The sequence below is a fragment of the Uloborus diversus genome, chromosome 5 (assembly GCF_026930045.1).
Source record: "Uloborus diversus isolate 005 chromosome 5, Udiv.v.3.1, whole genome shotgun sequence".
Taxonomy (NCBI): Eukaryota; Metazoa; Arthropoda; class Arachnida; order Araneae; family Uloboridae; genus Uloborus; species Uloborus diversus.
The window spans coordinates 52,820,798-52,841,441 of record NC_072735.1 but is presented as its reverse complement, the minus strand read 5'-3'; positions in this window follow the sequence as shown (position 1 = coordinate 52,841,441).

The following is a 20,644-nucleotide window of genomic DNA, read 5'->3' as shown; positions in this document are numbered from 1 at the left end:
TGACTGCAACTGCAGAACGGGTGCTTGAAGAATATGACAAACAATTGAATCACGAGAAGTTAGATACATTGAAATTGAAAACTAATAGTATTTGGTAACTGTCAAGATTCAAGCAGTAAAACATTGGAAATAACCTGTTAATTTGGATGAAATTTATTATTCACATGAGAAAGGAATAACATATTTAGCGCACTAGATGTACGAAATGCAAGATGACTTTTTCTTTTATGAAATACATCAAAAATATAACTTTTAAAACTTTATAAATGTACTTTTCCTGTAATTTAAATAAATTTTTACAACTTTAAACAAAACATATGCTTATTTTATTTTCAAGGAAAAATAATTTTTAATTGCAGCAATTCATTGTAAATGTAACATCAGTCACAAAATCTTTGTATTATCAGTCACGGGTGTTAAATACTATTTATACTTTTAGTTTTTAAGTTATTTCAATAAAACAAAGTGTTTTCATTAAGTCTAAAATATCTATTTTAAGGGGAAGAAATCTGTTTAAATTTTAAGTAATTATTTTGAAGAGAGTTTCAAATCATACATAAGTCACTTTTCTCAATGTCTCTTCTGCGTAACATCAGTCACGTTTTTTTATACCCCCTAATTTCATACAAAAAAAATTTTGCTCAATTCTGAAAACAAGTGTGGGGGCAGTGATGTGTACCATATCATGATATTTTAGTTCAATTTCAGAAGAAACAAATTGAATTTCAGGACACTGCTGAATTTATATGTTAAAAATAGAGTCAAATTGTAACGTCAGTCACCGTGGACGAGCGGTGTTGAACGGTGTGGACGAAGCTGGTTTTTCACCCAAATGTGAAAAACCCGCTTTTCCCTACCAAAGCGGGTAAACTTAACTAGTTGTGGTTTGGTACATTTGCCAATCAAATATGAAGTTATAAATCATTGAAATAGTTGACTAGCTACCTGCCATTATATAACAAATTACAAAACAGTTGTACTTATTCAATTTAAAGTCAGCATATTTGTTTATAAAACATAAAGAAATACCCTGAGTTAATTAATAGACTAATTAAATGTGCCATCCTAAAAAAAGTTTTTAAGTTATACTTATCCTACTGAAAGAGAAAATCTAAGTCAGCACACGAGTCAAGAAATTTTAAATAAATATGTGATCAAATCCTATACCCCGCTTTGCCTGACCCGCTTTGTCCAAAGGCACGTTTTCATCTCAATAATTATAACCTCAAAGTAATAATTTTAAAAAAAGAAATGACCATCGTAGTTTATAGGTGGATAGTGTCAGAATACGTTAATGACAATCAAAAAAATAAGCTGGTCTTCGACTAATCACAAATTACAAAACTTCATTTTTTTCAAAAAATGTATCTTTTTTTTTTTTTTTTTTTTTTTTTTTTTAAGCCTGGTTGCACCATGCCGCTTCACTGCTGCTTCTCTGAGGCTGATAATAACTCGGGGGTGTTCTGGTAAACACGGCATACATATTCAGCGCCGCTAACACACCATGGGGGATGGGGGCATACGAAGGCCTACCCGCTTTGGTGCGATCTACCCACTTAGGGCCCCGCTTCCCTGAGTCGTATTCAATTTGATACGCATAGTATGTTTCGGGGTTTTTTTTTTTTTTTTTTTTCGCTTGTCTTTTTGTTTCAAGTTGCTCAATGGCTCACGCGATCCCAGTAGAAGGCTAGTTAGTACCCGGTGAAAAACTTTCTTCGCAGACAAAGAAATGTTACTAGAAAGGTGCAATTTCGTGTCGCAGACTCGGAACCTTAGAAAACTGTTTTCTGGTTATTTCTTTTTTTCTTTATTTTTTTTTTAATTATTATTTATTTGCACCAACTAAAACTCAGAGTAACAGGTATTTAACAATGCTAAATAATACTTTCTTATGATGAGGCTTAATATCACATAGATATAAAATGTCATTGTCATTCACTGTTTCTAGTCAGAATTTTTGTCTTTAATGGTGTGCCAAGACGGGGAAAAAATCTGATATTTTCCTTCAAAATAGATAGTTGTTACAGACTTTCATGCTGGTGCTTGCACAGGGATGAGGGGACACTTGTTAGCAGGGACCGGAGTCTGAAGGAAGCCTTTTTTTAAAAAAAAAAAAAGGTTGAAATATATGTAGGAATGTAGGGGTAAATTATATGGAGGGGGCCGTAAAAGTCATTTGTGATGGGCCCCAAAATTTCTCTGCACACTTCCTGCTTTCATGACCGCTACGTATATCTGGCTGCTGGCTGCTCAAATAGCTTTCCATTTTAGTAGTAGCCATCATAACTTAGTTTAAAAAATAATAATTTTATGTGTAGCTATTTCTACGGTTCCTTATTAGGAATACATTATTTTATATGAAGGTAAGTAAAGTATAATATCAAAGTAACTGAATGAAATAGAAAAAAAAAAATGTTGCTATTATTACCGTTCTTTCTCGTAATGAGTTACTTTTAATATCATTGTGAAGTTTTGTTCTTTTTGTGCTTATATTTAATAAACCTTTATCCAAAATGTGAAACATTTAATCAAAGGTAGCCATATTTTATGTCGTGTCTGAGAAATGCGTTAAAATGTCTTTACCACCAAGCGCAAAAGTTATAAACATCTGGTTGCAATGATAAACAGTGGAAAAAATTGTACTAAGTGCATTACAGTCGACTCGCTCTACAACGCGATTCGACTTACGCAAAATGGTTACAACGCGAATTTTTCATGAGCAACGAATTTTAGTGTTAACGCGAATTCATCTCCCACAACATGAAAATTTTCGCACAGAACACAGATCAACTCATCCCACTTTCTTATTCTTCCTCTTCTTCTGACGAGTTGATTAATGGTGCATGTGCTGTCAAGAGAAGACAAGAGAAGAATAGGATCACACAGTATAAATCTCCTTCTTTATAAGTAAATTATAAATATAAATATTGTATCTATTGCAAAATACTACTATAGTGCTGCATTTTATTGTTACTTCAAAGCTACGTACAATACTGTTTTTTTTTAAATGTCTCTCTCCCATTGATTAGTGATTATGATCAAAGTAACAGTATTTTATGTTGAATGATAGTTTTTTAAATAGAAATTCAGTTTTTAATCTAAACTCTTAAGTTGAAAATCATGTAAGAAACGATAATATATAGCTAAGAACCTATTAAAACATTTTGAGGGGTGTTTATGAACATCTAAAATAATTAATTATGTTTATAAAAAAAACTCGTGTAGTAACATTTTTCCACAACGCGAAATTTTGACTTACGCGACGGGTCTTGGAACATATTCCTCACGTAAGTTGAGATTCGATTGTACGTCTAATATTTTAGTTGCTTGTTTAATGAATTATTAATTAATCAATTGGTTCATGAATAAAAAATTTAAGAATAAAAAAATTTGCATAATGACAGTTTTTGTAAAATTTACAGCTTTAACGTTCAACTCTTCGAAAATAAATGAAGACGTTTTGTGAACTTTTGCAGTTTAACAATAATTCATATCTTGTCTTCCTAAAAAAAGCCAAACTGCACCACTTGTGAAAAGTTGAAGAGTGGAAAAGTTTGGAATGGAAAATAACACTTTTTTTTTCCAAACCTTGGATTTCATGCGCATAGCACCTGAAGGTGCCGCCGCAGGCGGCGTACGGGGGTTGGCGAGCGAAGTGAGCAAGGGTTCGACCCTTTTTTTATAATTATTTGTTGGAATTAAAATATTTCATTTTAATTTAAAAATGAACGGTGTATTTCCAGTAGGAGAATAATATAGAATTCCGCGGTTAGTGGTCACACAAAAAAGGTGTAGTCGTGAAAAGCACTGGCAAGAAAAAGTGTGTGTCGTCAAACTTTCATGATCTTTCTTTGATTGATTGCTTTCTTTATGCTTATCGGTTCTTTTCTTTTGTCTTCAGTAAATAAATTTTCAATATTTCTTGCAAAGTTCAGCATAGTCCGTTTTATAAGATCATTATGTTGCACAAAGAGGTTTCAAAATTAACTCTAATCCTGTCATTAAGTGGGTGGGCGAGTTCATCGCGCACTCATTTTAGTTTTTATACCAACTAATTGCTTTAGAATACGTCACATTCAATCATCTCAATGAACTCCAAGAATCTAAACCGCCTTCATTATTTCTTCTGAATAGCTCTTTTTAACGAAATCGCGGGAGATTCACGTAGGAGTTATTTTAAGAGTTGAAAAGCGAAAATTTTAATCGCCATTTCCTTTCTCTGCCATTTATCATTCATGCTCCATTGGGCTGGTGTTGAATTATGCTAATCAATTCAATCCAAACCAATACGGTACACTACCCGTCAAATACAGTTGTGGAGAATGAAGGCTCATAGAATTGATGACGTTATTATTAGATTTTGAAGCCGCTGACCTTTCAAGCATTAATAGCATTCAGTAGCTCATTCCGTTTTAGAATACCGCACATTGCTGCTTCTGGTTTACTTATGATGACCATGTCGTTCCAAATGTTAATTGTTCAAAAGCCGCAATAGTACGCATTTTCATACATACGTATAAGCATAATAACATGTGAATAGTTACGTTGTTTAAATGTTGGTTGTATATTATCGGATACTGGAAGCAATGGGGTAGTTTCCATCAGTCAAAAGTATTACTTTTACTCACTGAAGTTGAATGAATGACCAAAAAATAGTAATAATAATAATAATATTCAGCGAGGAAAATATTTTATTTTCAAAACGTTTAATTTTTGAATATTTTTTTTAACTATCCGATTTTTAAATAAGGCGTGGTCTTTATTACGTCTAAAGATGCAAATTAAATATTGCTCTCAGCGCTAATGGCATCAGTGAATGGCACTTTATCACTTGTGACGCCATGTGCAAAAGCGTAAAAGAGGAAATTGAATCTGCGCACCGATTAAAATATCTTTTTAAATATTAAATTTTGTTAAATTGTTTAAAACAGGGTCAAATCCTATGTTCTTAAGCATGCTCTTTCAGAAAAAAAATACTTTTAAAATTTCGGAAAAGACCCCATTGTTTAAAAGGCTCTATAGTATTAATTTTCATACACATAAGCATCATAATATGTAGATAGTTACGTTGCTTAAATGTTGGTCGTTTATTAACTGATGCTGGAAGCATTTGAGCATTCAGTCAGTTGAGTATACATTTGAAAGAAAAAAATGGAAATGTGTAAAAAAAAGCAAAGTCTGTGCATAAAACAGCAAAAAAAAAATTTTTTTTAACCTAACTTTGAAAAAGTGGTGTATAAACAGTTGGAACTGTCAGCTGTTAATCACATGTAGAAAGTTTTATTTCTAAAAAAGATAATTCCAGGAAAAATTCCCATTAATAGATTTTAAAAAATCACACAATGATTTTATTTCTTAAATACTCCATTAATGACTTAGCTACTTCCCACTTTTATGAAGCAACTTGACTGTTACTACGATTTTCTATCACTTAAAATTAAACGGCTTTGAGCTCACACTTGACACTTGTTTTATTCATCAACAATTTGGACGCGTTTTCTTTCATTACTTAACTCTTTATAATCTACGAATGCTGTGATAGTTATTCAATTGTATGACATTTACCTAGTCAGTCAGCTCTGAGTTATATATAAGTAATAGTTGCCACTCGTACATTGTTTGATCGCACTTGTAAAATTTATTTGAATAACATACCAAGGCAGTTCTGTAAGAAAAATAAAATTTATGCAAAAACATAAAAATGGAAGTGTTTTTTTTTTTCGTATGATGTATATGTTTTTATAAAGGGTGTCCCAAAATTAAAGCAAGATTTGAATTTGCCGCCATTTTTGCAATAAATTGTGGGCAATCTTGAAAAAAGAACAATTTGGCAGCTGAGGGTCTAGGGTTATTACAAATGGAGCGTTTTCGGTTCTATAATGCGTTTTCATTATTGAACAATTATTTGAAAAATAATGAAAGTTTGGGCGGGACAAGCAGTTTACTGTTATTGGCGCTCGATATCGCAATTAGGTAATGCGCAGGTGGTTGTGGGATTGCTGACATAGACGTTTGACTTCAAATAACCCCATAGGGAGAAGTCTAATGGTGTAAAATCACACGACCTAGGGTACAATTCATATCACCGAAACGAGAGAGTACACGAACAGGAAATTCCTCATGCAGTGATTGAATTGTTTCGCTGGCTGTATAATAGCATAACACTCCATTTTTACTAACAATAAACTCCCAGCTGTCAAATTGTTCTTTTTCCGTGGCTGCCAACACTTCACAGCAAAAATTGTGGCAAATTCAAATCTTGCGTTAATTTTGGGACACCCTTTACAAATCCATCAATACTGATGCAAAACAGGATGAAATACAGTTGCTCCCGGGTAATGTCAGTGTTATAAGCAGTTCTTCAATGTACGAGAGGCATTTTATTCCAGCTTTATCATATGTACAATTTACGCAGACACATTTGCCTCTAAAACTTTTTGACTGCGACCATTAGACTCCGTTATCCTTATCAGGTGATGATTGCAAATTTTAAGTGTGTTTTGCAAAAGTTTAACTTTGTTTTTGTGATTTGATGTCGCTAGACTGCCTTTTGGTCTTCAGAACGAGCCTTCTCAGATATAAAACCTTAATCTAATTACAACCTCTTACTTCTCTTAACTAACATGACAATAGCAATAAGAGTTCTCAGTAAAAAATGACACAGTTTTTTCCCTGACTTTTGTTTTCTTTCCTCATAAAGATTTTAGGAGTGTTTAATCTTTTCCCTTCTTTTACATGGAAAATAACTACATTTTCTACATATTTCAAATTTGCTTCTTTGTATACCTCCTCCCTTCCCCAGAAAATATCATTCTCAGCAAATTATTCTAAAACGTACCAAAAATTATCTGCTGTCAGTTCCAATTCGAACAAGATAATATACCAGTAAAAAACCATTATGTATGAAATAATGTATGAGTTCTTTCTAACAGCTAACAATTGATTAATAAATACAGTGATGTGTTTGAGAAAACAGTTTAGCTGACATTCTTTTTTATGTTAAACTAGCGGTATTCGCACGGCTTTGCCCGTAGATGAAAATTAAAAGGTCATTCGGATCGCTTGCATATTTACAAATAATGGATGACGATTTTCTCGCAAATTGGCTATGTTCATTCGCACTCCCATTCCATGTCAAGATAATTTCGTAATTTACTCGTCCATCTTATGATAATTATGCTCCAGAAAATGTTCTTAAAATTGAAATAGAAAAAGAGTAAAATCGATTTTTTGAAAAATCACTTCGAGGTGCACACCCCCATGCTACAAACTAACTTTGTGCCAAATTTCATGCAAATCGGCCGAACGGTCTTGGCGCTATGCGCGTCACAGACATTCTACAGACATCCAGACAGAGAGACTTTCCGCTTTATTATTAGTAAAGATAACATTTTTTTACGTTTTCATCTGGATTTTTCGTTTCAAATTATTTTTCTCATTATTTAAACTGCAACTAATAAATTACTTCGCAAGTACTCTTAATTAAAAAATATTTGGAAAAAATAAATAATTTCTTTATTGAGATTTTTTGTATTATTTTCATTGTTTTATTTCTGCACTTCTTATTGACTATGATTCTGTGTGAAATTAAATATATTTTTAAAAAAATGCCCAATCAAATTTAATCTGCTTTTTTTAAATGTGAGGAAGAATGTTGCAAATGTAAAAGTACATTCGAAGAGAATTTTAACTCCTGTTTTTATCATTCCTACTTTCCTTTTTATTCTTGCTTGCTTTTTTAATGCTATAGAGATTGTAAAACTTCTAATTTTTCGTAAAACATCAGACATTCCTTTTGTTTAATTACTTCTAGGATGAAATAAAAAAATTAAGTATTTTTCAAACCAATTCGATATTTATTTATTTCCATTCGTTTAGTTTGTATTATCTGAAAAAACATGTTAAAGGAAATACTTTTTTAATGAACAATCTGTTGGTATTCTTTTTTTTTTAATGCAGACATATTTGGGAATAAGTAAACTATTTTTATTGCTATTATTTTGATCTGTTTTCTTTACATTTCACTTTGAAACATCTTTTGCTGTTAAGTATATATTAAGGCTATGTCTTTCAATTCAGTCGAATGGAGTTAGTTGGAGTAGCTTCAAAAAATTACTTATTAAACCCATTTGAAATGAAATTGCATCCCGGTTCAAAGCTATCCTGCCAGTTAGGATAACTTTGAGTCACGTATGAAATTGTATTCAAAATGGTTAATAATGAAACCTCGATTTTACGTCCCTCGAATCTATGTTCTTCCCGCAGTTAACGTTTTACTATCTGGTCTCATCATCAATTTTATTGCTATGTATTTCCGTATTTTACGTTTTTTTAAAGGAACCCAGTCCCTTGAAAAACGTTAAATCGGAATTTCACTTTATTAAAGATAATGGTGCAACTTTAAATCAGAAAAATAATTTTTTAAAGGTTTAGAAACTTCCCCTTTGTACTTCACAACCTCTTTTCGTCCCCCCTCCAACACACATAATAAAAGAGGTGATAATAGGTTAAAATCTGGTAATAATAATAAATATGGATTAAAATTATATTAAAGAAAAACATCTTTTTTTTTTTTTTTTGCAAAATACTTCATTTACAAATGAAAGATAGATTTTTAAGCGTCCAACCAAGCGTCACAGCGGATGTTTTACTTGTTCTTTGCTCCGGAGCGCATTTTGTGTTAACCACAGTTGCATTGAGGGCAGCTTACCTGTATTTTGTCATGTTTGTCTTCATAAAATATGTCGAATACAACAAAACAAACACCAAAGGAGCATTCACAAATAGTATTTCTTTGAATCAAGTTTTTAAAAATCAGAAAAAGAATCCCAAAAGGCAATGCAGGAGAGTAGACTCATGAAACTTCCACAAACAAATAGTGCTATTAACTGCAACAGGAGAAACTATCACCGGGGGAGACACATAGTGCCAGACTAGTGATACCCAGGAAGGTGAAATAGGACACGTGGACGAAATATGGCTACTTTACCCTGCTACTTGATGATTTAAACTTATTTACTGCGCCTATTAATTAATAAATAAGCTCCTAAAAATATAGTTAACACCCATTCTGAGGCTATGGCACAGCTTCACAAGATTTTGAAAATTTTCCTTTTGATTCATCTTGCCTTTTTCACTGCATAAAGAGATTCCTTGAACCCTAAAACACGTGAATGCAGTTTCCTGCAAATTTGTGCCATTTTACGCTACTTCTTTTTAACATATTTGCTTTCTCTAACACGCAGACGATCGATCAATTAAACGGATCAAGGAACTTTTTTTGAAAAATGTAATTATCTCCTTATTAATTTTAAGAGATACATTTCAGTATTCTAGTAGGAATCTTGGGAGATTGCTGACAATATAAAGATAGGGTTGCAAAAATAAATAAAGTATTACATTTAATCTATTTTGAGCTACCATTATTTATAAATAATGTTTATTTCCAACAAATTCAACAAAAACTTCATTGATTTTGGAAATTCATTTAACCATTCATAACAACGATTTTTTATTTTGCAGGAACCATAAAAAAATGTGATTTAAAAAATAAAGGTTGTATTTTATTGTCCTTAAAGAGACACGTATTTTAAACAATTAAAAGTAACTGATAACACAGAAAACGCAGATTTTTTTAAAGCGAAAAAACTCTTCAAAATAATGATAAACTTTTGCTGTTCCTATATTATTAATAAATAAAATTTGTAATCGGAGAAGAGTTGATACATTACCATACCTTCTCCTAACATTGTTTAATCATGAAAAAATGACTATCTAAAAAATAAATCTAAAAGAATATAATCATGAATCTTCTAAAATAATAACCGTTTAAAGTGTAGTTATTAAATTTTCAATTTAAATACAATTTTTAATTGAAATCTTTAAAATATGTACATTATTCTTTAGATTTTACATTTCCACCTTCGAAATAAATATAACCGACGTAAAACAAGTTGAATCATGAGTTTCTGTCTAAGAATAAAAACCAATAGGGAAATTTATATGTATCTTTTCGTTGAAAATGTCTGACATGTACTTGGCTCCTTTAACTTAATGTGTAGAAATCGAAAAGTATGCAAATGCATCGAGGAACCAAAATACTTTTTGTACAATTTTGGAGCAGTGGGTTGTTGCGTTCAATTTTAAAATTCTTATCGTGGCAATAAATAAAAACATTCTTTTAATTACCGGTGTTAGTATCATGCTTTCAAAGTTTGTACAGTAGTTTTGTTACTCCTCGCTGAGAAACAAATTGTTTCTCAGCCCAAAATATATGTACCCAACTAATGTTAATAATGCTGTTTTCAAAATGCTATGTTAAAATGTGAAATGTTAATGATACTGATTTCAAATGCTCTGATGCTAATTTCAAAATTAATTTACATTTTGCCGCTCGAGTTAGGGTTTTAGTTATTTCTTTATAGACTATAGTTAGCTTTATTTAAACGCAACTGAACCTTACGAATTAATGGTGCATTTGCACGCACTTTTGTACCAATATATTGAACTTAATATTTAAAAAATTTATACTGGAGCATAATGACATATATTTTAAATAACTACCATCATATCCCTACTGAAGCAAGGTGTAGTCCCGGGCGAACATTACTTTTGTTGCCCCGTCCCCTTGGGTTCAATCTCTCTGAATTTGAAGCGTAAATTTCGTATATCAGCTAATTGTATTAAGGATATAGGTTTTGTCTGTTTTATCTGTGAACTACGTTGTAAATTCCGAAAACCCACGTGGTTAAAATTAAGAATAATCAAATTATCAATATATATTTATCAGGAACTTGTGAACAATGTGCATTAGGGGCAAAACAAGTTAGAGGTGAATACATTGTGTACAAAATATTTGATATGTTCAGATCTAAGGATAAATATGAAAAAGTAAGCAATCATTTTTTTTACAAACACACTGATCTTTACTGGTATGAAATGATATAAGACAGTGGCTCTTTACCTTTTTACTACTGAGTACCACTTGATACCCTTCCGAAGCCTGAATCCTAAGTGGACCTAGAAATAATAATTTCATAACATTTACATTTGGTGAAATGAAATAAATCCAAAAATTTTCTTTAATAAACTTAATTACAACAATAAAAATTACCGAAATAGGAAGTAACAGACTTGATGGCAGGTGTCATCTGAATGAAGCTGAGATTCCCAACAAACTGGTAGATAAAGTAAATTTATTTCACCAGTGATAGTCCGCAGACATAGTGCGGTTCAACTTACTGCATAATACCCAAACTTTGCTTTCAGTTTACATGTTGAACCGCATCACGTTCGCGGACTCTCGCTAGTGAGTGAAATTTACTTTAACTCCAGTTTGTAAGAAATCTCAGCTTCAGTGAGAGCATCTCACTCCAGCTCGGTTATTCCCTATGCCAGACAGACGAATCCATAACAAGAACGAATGATAGATGGGATCTAGATGGGATAACCAGGCTAATGGTATATTGCATTTGCTATATAGTTGCGTTTGCATGTAACCTAGTTGCTATATAATTGCAATAGACATAAAACTCATTCTATGTACAATCAAAAGCATAGCATCTGAAAGTATCATATATCCTGAATGCATTTCGATAGATAATCTTAGCCACGTTAATTCCGAAACAAATGTGAGAGACATAATTTGTAATGCATGTAAAACTCAAGAAACATTTTTTTTCGTTTAGCGTGTAGTACTTTCTCTTGACTAAGATTTATTACAAAGCTCTGATTGCAATTTCTTTAATCATACAGCAGTAAAAAGGCTTATCGAAAAATCCACTAATCCCAACCGAACGAAATATAAAAAACTGAATTTTCTCACAAAACTCTCTTCGTAAAATCTTTTAGAAACTTTTCTCGGGAAATAAAATACTTTCCGAGAAAGCTCGCTTAGACTGAAATCTTCCTGTATACGAACGGCATTGGGTAACAATACAGTTCAAGAAAGAGTTCTTTTGAAACAGCTCTTCCCACCCCCGCACCTTTTTTCTCCCCGACTAGCAAGAAGATACTTTTTTCATCTAACGCAACCTGCTTTTGTTTGAAAAGCGAGGAAACATTGTAATTACTCGTTTTAGAAAGAAAATATCTCCTGCTTTTTTGATGTACGAAAAATCTAAGCGTAACGTTGTTAACTCTTCGTGGGCAGTAAATTTAATTTACTAATAAATGTCTTATAAAAAGCCAAAAGTCTAACATATTTACGTTATGGGAAACATTTTGGCTCTGTAAATATATCCCTTCGAAGCAAATTTGAGTCAATATTTCTTAATTTCAAACTAACCCTCTTCTATTTTAATAATTTCATTTTATTTTTTGATACACAACAGAAGAAACACTTCTAAACTATTGAACAGCTGCCCCAAGTTGAGAAAGAATAATTATTTAATTCGTTTGAAATTAATCATTAAGCTTGATATCAGCTATCCTGACATTTAGGAATACTTTGAGTCACGTCGGGAGTGGGACGCAAAATCAGCGGCGCTCCTAGATGTCACCTGTGGTGGTAATTTGTAGTGTCTCCCCTCCCCCCCCCCCCCAATAGGTTATATGTAAACATGAAACTTATTCCAATTTTCAAGAACAAAGTTTTATTTATGTAGATATCAAAAGTTTACATTAAAATAAAATTAAAATTATGATGTAATTATGGTCCCTTAATGTTATGGTAAATTTTCGAAGAAATTTTGATACCTTAAATATAATACATAATATAATTTTGAAGAATTTTAAGAGTCGAAGTATTTATATTTTTCATGATTTCTAAAATCCTTTATGGATGTCTCCCACCAGAAAAGCATCACTCGCTGCGAACTGCTCCCTGCTCCCCTCGCATAGCAGAGCAAATTAATTATTTTAATCAACGTAGTGCAACTTTTGTGCAACATAGTAACATTTCTGAACATTTAACAACTCCTCTTTTGTTCTTCTCAACATCACAATATTTTTGGCATTTATAAATTTGTATAAAATATTGCAATGTAGGCAGATTACTTTCAACAACTTCAAAAATACAAGGATCGTACATAGTAAAAATAGGTCGTACGTAAATGATGCCACGCTTTGAGTAAGGGGAAGGGGTTGTGAAATGGTGACAGCTTGCAACAAGGAGGAAGGAAGAGGCAAAATAAAGTGTGATATCACGCATCTTTTACGTAATATAACGTGATATGTGAAAAGGGTAAGAAGGGGGGGGAGTAAGACAGTGGTTGACACTTTGTGGCAAAATGGAAAGATGGGTTGAATATGATGAAAAAAGTGAGTCATCATTTATATATGGACAGCCTCAAATATCTATTTTGACAATTCCTGAATTCATTATCACGAGAAAATTCGTGACGTCTCTATGTGCGCTTGAACGTATATACGTATGTGTGCAATGTATCTCGCATAGGCTAAAAATCGCATGGAGTAGAAGATTGAAATTTTGTTTGTAGACTCTAAGTGGAGTCTAGCTGTTTACCTCCCTCTTTGGCTGCATTGGGACATTCCAAAATGGGTGTTTACATGTTCTTGCGGCAAATCGGAGTTAAACTCAATACGGACTAAAATAATGTCATAAATTGCCAATGTATTCCCAAGTTTTAATATCACCTTAAATGATATTTGAACGCTAAATTTTAGATTTATAAACCAATATTATTATCATAATTTTAGCTCACCGCTTCTTTGACCGTCGTTCCATAGCTTACTCATCACTATATTTGTTTGAACTCCAAAAGCCATGAAATAAAGTATACCAGTAATACCAAAATAGTATGCATTTTATTTGAATTATTTTCATCAAAGTCGAAATTTCATAAATTTAAAAAAGTTTCATCTTGAAAAAAAATAGTTGTGCTTAGCATTTTAAACAATAAAGGGGTTGTTTCCATCAGTCAAAATACTTTTAGTCACTGAAGTTGATAGAATGAGCAAAAAAAAAAAAAGAACGAGAAAGATCTTTTATTTTTAAAACGTTTATTTTTTTAAAAAAAATTTCAAACTGTCCGATTTTTCAAACAAAGCGTGGTTTTTATGATGTCACAAGTGATGAACTTTGGCACGTACTCCACTGACACACTGAAGGCTTACGCTTGCTATCTACCGCGTTTCCAGCTTATGATAATTCAGAACCGAATTAACTATTGCGCTATACACTTGCTATTAACCATATCGTTGCCAGTACATGTGAATAAAGATGCGAATTAAATATTGCACTCAGCGCTAATGGCATCAGTGAATGGCATTTCATCACATGTGATGTCATGTGCAATTTCATCACATGTGATGTCATGTGCAGAAGCGTAAAAAATAAATTGAATCTGCTCATCGGTTAAAATAGTTTTTAAAAATATTAAACTTTGTCAAATTATTTAAAAAATGGTCAATTCCTATGTTTTTAAGCATGCTCTTTCAGAAAAAAAAATACTTATAAAATTTTGGAAACGACCCCATTAGTTATAATTTCGTACGAAATCAGCCTAATAACTACTTCGTAGTAAGGAATATCCCCTTTCTAGATTTAAATTCCTGGATGTTTTGCTAATAAAACTCAAATACGTCATTAACATGCATGTACCCTCATAAAGTTATTTGTTCCTAACTTCAGTCCTTCAAATTCTCAGTAAGTCAATTTTCCAGTAAATAACCTTAATTGGCTTTAAATCAAGCCCATAATAAAAGAGAATTACTTGGAGAAATATTACGCGAAATAAAATCATCCTCATTGTTGGTAAACAGCTCTCATAAAGGAGATGGACCATTGGGAAATTTATATGCTCACGTGAACTTGGTTGCAATAAAACTACCAGTAGGCCAAGGTCACCGTGAGATACGAATGCGTAAACAACATTTTTTGCATTCTTTGTATTTATTTTCAGAAAAAATATGTCGGATGGAAATGCAAATTTTATGTTTTGGTCCACTATAAGACGATTAAGTTTTATTTTCCTTCTGTGATTTCAAACTGCATCTCAGTGAATAAATTTGATTTCCTTCTTTCAACTTTTAGTATATAAAATTATTTTTCTTCAAAATCAACAAATGTTGATGCAGTTAAACTAATATGATTAAGGACAGAAGTCTCAAAATATAGTTTTGTTTTTCAAAGAGGAATATTTGTAGCTAAAGTTGTTTACCTCACATGAAATATTTCTCAATGAACCGCGTATGTTTACGATATAAATCAAAAGCGATTAATTTAATGAAACATTTGAAGTCTTTCAACTTAAATATTAATATTAAAATCAGTTCCTCTTCAAACGATAGTTTTCAATTTGGAAAAAAAAATTACAGAAAATATGCTGACGGTTTCTGTACATGCTTTTTGATTTTTTTTTTTTTTTCTTATTTTATAATACAAGCTTGTTAATGACATGCTAAGATTTTCTTAAACTCATTTACGCTTTATACAGTAATAATAAGTAAATAAAGAAACTTCTTAAAAAGTAAACTAGTCCAAACACATAATTTTTAATCTTTTAGAGACTGTCCACAAATGATGTCACGCGTTGAGGAGAGGATAAATTTATGTGATTTTGTGACAAGAGGGAGGGAGGGGGTGAGAAGAAGTGTGACTTCACGCATTTCTTATAATGCTATATTTGTGAAAAAGAGTGTGATGCGTGACAACGTGGAGGGGGGAATAGGGGGAAGTGTGACACTTTGTTACAAAGAGGGGAGGGGTTCCAAAATGTTGAAAAGGTTTGAAATTTATGGAGCTCCTTTCGAAATCGATATGCTATGAAAACTTATATAATAAGAGTTGTTTTATGTTAGTGTTTGTATCTACGAAACTCGATCCAAAGGCAAGGATCTCATCAATTTTATAAATGTACAACACTGTTTATTCTCATTGAAATTTACATCGTGGGAAAGGAAAACGTTTCTCTATTTGTATGCATAATTGCCATCTTTTTCTGGTGCATTATTGTCGACGGTGCCTAACTTCTGCATGGAATGTCACAGAATTCCACCACCAGAGTGGGACATGACAGTCAACAAACCACTCCGTTCTTGATGCAGTCCGGAGCTCGAGTCTAGTGATTACCACTTGTTCCCTAAGTTTTAGGAACACTTTGATGGCCAACGTTTCCGGAGCGACGACGAAGTCAAAAAAGGGGTTAAACGCTTTCTCAAAGAAGTGGCAGTGGAATTCTGTGACTCGATACAAAAGATAGGGCACCGTCGACAATAATGCAAAGGAAAAGATGGTAATGTTGTATAGGAATAGAGAAACGTTTTTTCTTTCCAACGATGTAAATTTCAATGAGAATAGACAGTGCTGTATATTTGTAAAATTGAATGAAACCTCACTTTTGGATCAATCCTCGTATAATATCCTCATTTACTTCAAAAGAGTAAAAGATCAAAATCAACTGTAGGAGCAAAAAATAGCAATGGAAAATCCAGACACGTGTTTCAGGGCCACAAAGAAATTCTTATCACGGCGAAAGACGCGTCGTTATAGATGAAAATGGCAACGAGGCTTACTGTACTCTCATTAATGATTGGACAATCGTCAATTTCTGCCACATAACCAGTATATAGCAGCAATAAGTTAGGTTGTTACCGTGAGATGTCTTTCCATCAGTAAATAAATTACTTTTCACAGCTACATCGAAATTATTATACGTCGTTGAAGTGTAGGGCTGTGCGTTGTCGCATAAATGCGTTACATATTTATCATAATAAACTTTCGAGGATAATCACAGGTGTGGCTAAATATATCTGCAACAGTACGCAGAATAGAGACTTTGATATCGAACCTATTGCAAGTTATGTTAAAACACTGTCAACGAACTTCAAAACGAAAATTCAGGTTCATATGATTATAATATTTCCGATTAAATTCACTTTATTACAAATGATCTTAGTTATAACAATCCCTCCAACTCAATGCTAATCAATACGATTCAGTGAAAAAACAGTAAGTTACTTCTGAAACCGGTTTTACTTTTCTATGTATACCAACATAACCATTCTGTGTGACTACCTCTTACATATTTCATTTATTTTCTCTCCTCGCCGTGTGATTCTCCCCCCCCCCCCCATTGATTCTTATTCAAAAATTACAGCACACGAATGTTTACCTGATTGCTCGATTTTGCTTATTCTATCTTTATAATCCGGATTAACTTGCATTTGACTTCATATAATTTTATCCTAGGGATTTTTATTCCAGTTTTTATTATTAAATTATTTTTTGAAAAACTCATTAAATAGTACCAGGTAAAGGCTAATTAAATGGTACCACGTAAAGGACCTGCCTGTCTTTCTGCAGCCGACTGAAGGATTCGGAATCGTTGAACAGATATTTTTTTTTTTTTTTTTTTTTTTTTGCGTTGCTTTGATCGAATAGTTTCTTGTAACCATGAAACGTATATCTGCGGTTTTTTCTTTTTTTTTCAAGCTTCTTTCTTTATTTTAGTTTTTTAAGCTTCTTTCTTTATTTTTGTTTTTACTATTTTAATAAAAGTAAAATCTTTAATTTATATTCGTGAAGGTTCTTCTTTTTTTTATTTATTTATTAACATATTTTTGAAATAATACTCGAGCAAATACCTTTCTTTTTCCTTTTATTCCTTATTCCAATACGAAACATTCTTCTAAAGAAATAATTTTTCCAAACCTTTCAATTATTGAATGCGAGTGAACGAAGAATTACCCACATCCATTCCACCAGGCAGCAAGATTTAATGAAAAAAGTTTTACTGTCTAGAAAATGAACAAAATATTTAATGCCGAAATGCTACGTTAATGAATCCATTTTTCTTCATTGATGGTTTTGAATTCAATAAGCCATACATTAAGTTTTTTATTCAACATCTTTTAAAATTTCTCTGTATGCTGAAAATAATTCTTGAGTAAAAATGTTTTTCACTTCCTGCTAGGTAAGGGCGCTTCATCATAAGCAGTTTCTTTTTAAATAGTTTCTATTTTTAACTTATGATTCTTTGAATAAAAATGCATCATTAAATATTCGAACACAAGTTGTCTAAGGTTATCACATGAAGCACCTCAACATTAATGTGCTATTTTGGATTCAAAATCTATTAATGCTGATAAAGAAGATGTTCTAAAAACTTAAAATAAAGAATAGCGCATAACCTTTAAGCTATTGAAATGAATATTTTTAATTAAGCAAATGAAAGCTATACTAGACGGGAGAAGAGGTAAATGTACTGTATTCAGAAAGAACATTATGAGCCATTCCAGGAAAAGGTAACCCTTTGTCCGCACGTGACGGTTCATATATTTCATTAAAAAGTAATAATTTTAAAGGGTAATGACGAAATTTTTTGCAAAGGAAATCACACACAAGTTTGTAATTTTTTAAGGGAAAAAAATTGTTCAATAATATTTTAAAGTATTATTTTTAATGACATATATGAGATGTCACGTGCGGGACAAAATGACCATTTTCCGTGGAATGGCCTTTAATACATTCTAAGCCTCAGAAAGTACGACGTCATCTAAGGAAATCAATGTGCTCATGTCGAAAATAATTTAAAATCAAATTTTGCTCTTATTTTTCGTAAAATGTGTTTCTAGAAGTTACCTGTCAGGTTTTCATTCAATAGAATTAATGTTAGCTTTTTACTTTTGTACTGATATATGCACACATCATTTAATTAAAAGAAGATTTGATAGACGTCCTGGTTTGACCGGGACAGTTCCAGTTTGCGAACAAAATCTCGTTCCCACCCATTCTTTTTCGATTTATGGAGTAGACAGCATTTAAAAATTATATATTAGTTAACACCATTGCTCCCACTTCCGAGATATAGCTCAAATTCAAGTTAACACAGATGGTAAAAATAATGAGAGCTATACACTGATAGCGACAAATTTAAAGCGAGAGACAATAAAACAGTTCAAAGCAATTTACCTAACTCCAACTAATAAGTAACATTAAAAATAAATCAAATTTTGTATTTGCAACATAAGCATTTTGTACATAAAATGGATATAATTGTAATAACGGATATAATTTTTATTTACACAATTGTTTTACGGAAATCATCATCGCGCAATATTTCTATCAACGCTAACTGATATTTTAAAAATAGTTTGTGTTTTTTAAAAAAGTCTTCATCAGTGTTATTTAATCAAATAGAAACAAATTATCTTCTGAAATGTAATTGTTTTTTTATTTTAATAAACAAATACTTTCAAATTTAGCAAAAAAAAAATCAATCTGGAACAATGCAAAATATTTTAAAGAACGTACAATTGTTTCAAAAAAATTGCTTGTATATAAAAGTGTGAAATGAGTCATATACGCATGAGATACCATCGTGATTATTATAATAATTCTAATGACCACTTCATAACTTGCAAAAAAGAGACAAGGACAAATGTTGTTAAAATCTTGTTTAGAACATAGAATAAAAAACTGCGTTGTGAGAGTTTAAAAACAGGTTTTGTTGCTGAAATGTGAAAGGTAAAATTTTAATTATCCGCTGACGTTGAGAATTAGTGGTGTGACAAAGCATAAACGAAATCCTTAATTAAAGATTTCTTTTCCTTGTGAGAGTAGGTACTACTGGAAAGCTAGTTTTAAGAATTATAATTAAGCAAAAAACCTTGCTCTTTACGGGTAAGACTTAAGAACAATGGCGCTGACCATTTTGTAAAGTAAATTAAAAGAAAAGCATGTTCTGTTGACTGTCAAGACAGGGCTCAGATATTACTTCAAGAAAGTATCAATGAAAAAGTTGTAAACTTGATCATTGCTAATAAATAATGTTTACAGACTGCACACAAGATTATTCTAAGGTTAAAATTTTATTTCTTACTAATATCAAAACAAACAAAAGCGTTTTTTTTTTTTTTTTTTTTTTTTTTTTTTTTTTTTTTTTTTTTGAGCAATCACGATTGCTTATTGCTTTCATTTGACTGTTTTGATGTGCTATCATTTTATTTTCCCGCCAGCACAATCTGCAGCATCACCGTCGACCGGATCCTCACGATGCTGCTCCTCTAGCGAAAACCGTCTCCAGGTTGCGTTCATATCCTACACACACGCGCATACATACACACACACAAACACATACACACACGCATACATACAGACACGTAGACATACACACAACTACAACTACCCACATATTCATGCATGCACACAGACACAAACACATATGCCTACACACACATACACATACCCCGCCTCCACGCACACAAACACTCATACACACAACTACCCACAAACTCATGCCTGCACACAGGCACAAACACACATGTCTACACACACATACACATACCCCCTACACACAAACACACATACCACCCACACACCAGCACACACGCCTACACACACACACACACGTGATTGCGAAAACATAATTTGAATTCAAGATGTCAAAATTCAAATTAGTTTTTCTTTTTTTTTTCTGTCAGAAAATAAGAGAGGAAAAAATTTGAAAAGCAAAACTACCAAGTCGGTATTATTAGAGTTTTATTCCTTTACCCCATGTTTCCTTTTACCTCAACTGAATCCATGTGTTTAAATCTAGAGGCAAAGCCTTTGCGCCTCCAAATAGCCATTTGTAGTCTTATTTTTCTGCGAAATTTTCTGTTTAAGGTGGTCAGGGAAGCCCCAAACTTACATTTTTGGGAGGGCAGAAATTTTCAATTTGCCCCATGGAACTCCAAAGTT